The sequence below is a fragment of the Lactuca sativa genome, chromosome 2 (assembly GCF_002870075.4).
Source record: "Lactuca sativa cultivar Salinas chromosome 2, Lsat_Salinas_v11, whole genome shotgun sequence".
NCBI lineage: Eukaryota > Viridiplantae > Streptophyta > Magnoliopsida > Asterales > Asteraceae > Lactuca > Lactuca sativa.
Window position 1 is genome coordinate 161,074,839 of NC_056624.2, and position 1,393 is coordinate 161,076,231.

Here is a 1,393-nt window from a genome sequence, read left to right on the forward strand (position 1 = left end):
GACTTCTACTCACCGAGTTCCCACACCCAGAAAACTCTCATATCACAACTTAACTCGCCGAGTCGCCCCAACACTCGCCGAGTCCAACGATCTCTATGTCCCATCCTGCCAACTCACCGAGTCGCCAACCGACTCACTAATCCAAAGCTCTAACCCAAAAGAGATTGGGTTCTGCGACCAGACTCTCCGATTCCAAGAACAGATTCGCCGAGTTGTTCTTCCAACTCGCCGAGTCCATGCACATGTTCATACAACTCGTCTAGTACACCCATGTGACTCACCGAGTCTCTCCAGATTCAGAGGCTTTTCGAGCCATGCAGGGGCTCCAATCCATAAATCCACTCTTCTACAATCTAACCCTCACATAAAGTTGCAAACTTTATGTGAAATCAAGGAGATATAGGCCCAAAACACACTAGGGCTTGGGTTTTAGACAAAAGGGGCTTTACAAAGAACTCTTAGATAGAAGCTTTATGACATTCTGGACCATCACAAGCCTAGATCTGAAGTAGCAACCTCAGATCTAAGACTCTAACTCGAAATAGCTCTCAATCATACCAAAAATGCTCTAAATCTCAAATGATAATAGATCTATATACAAAAGAGCCCAAGCAACAGATTATTACCTCCAATATATGCTCCAGCTGAAGTAGATCCCGGATATACACCACTCCTTTGCAGCAATCCTTTAATTCCTCAAGCTCTTTCCACCAATTTCCTCTTCCAAGCTCCAATCTCCTCAATAATGAAGTCTCACACGAAGATTAGGGTTTATGGATCTCAAAAGGGTAGCAAAGAGGCTGAGGGTGGGTTATAATGTGCTTTATATAGGGCACAACCCCCAGTATTAGGGTTTTCTCTCTTCAGCACCAACTTGTCGAGTCCAACCCGCCGACTCGGCAAGTTGGCCACTTAAACCGCGACAGAATCCCGCTCCAACTTGGCGAGTAAGCGGACCTACTCGTCGATTCCCTTTCCTAAATTTACAGTTTTAGCCCTTCATTGAACATTAGAAATTTGGGGTGTTACAACTCTCCTACACTTAAATTAGGTTTCTTCCTCGAAGCCTACTGCAGTATACGCCTCAGAAAAAACCTTTGTACTGCAGACTCCGACTTCTCAATCAACTCATGCTCTTAAAAACCCTACTTCTATATCTATCTTAAAATGGCTTATTCTCTCGTGGCATCCTTGCCACAATTCCAAACCGATCATCGGCCTTTCAACTCAATAGCACCATGAATTAACCACGAATCACCCGATAATACTAACCCTTACCGCACCTATAAGTGCCACCGAGCTAAACTCCACTCTACACTAACCATGTAAAGCAACTGCTATTCTCGAGCACCCATATACTCCGAAACCGATCACATAACTAACTAGGCCCACG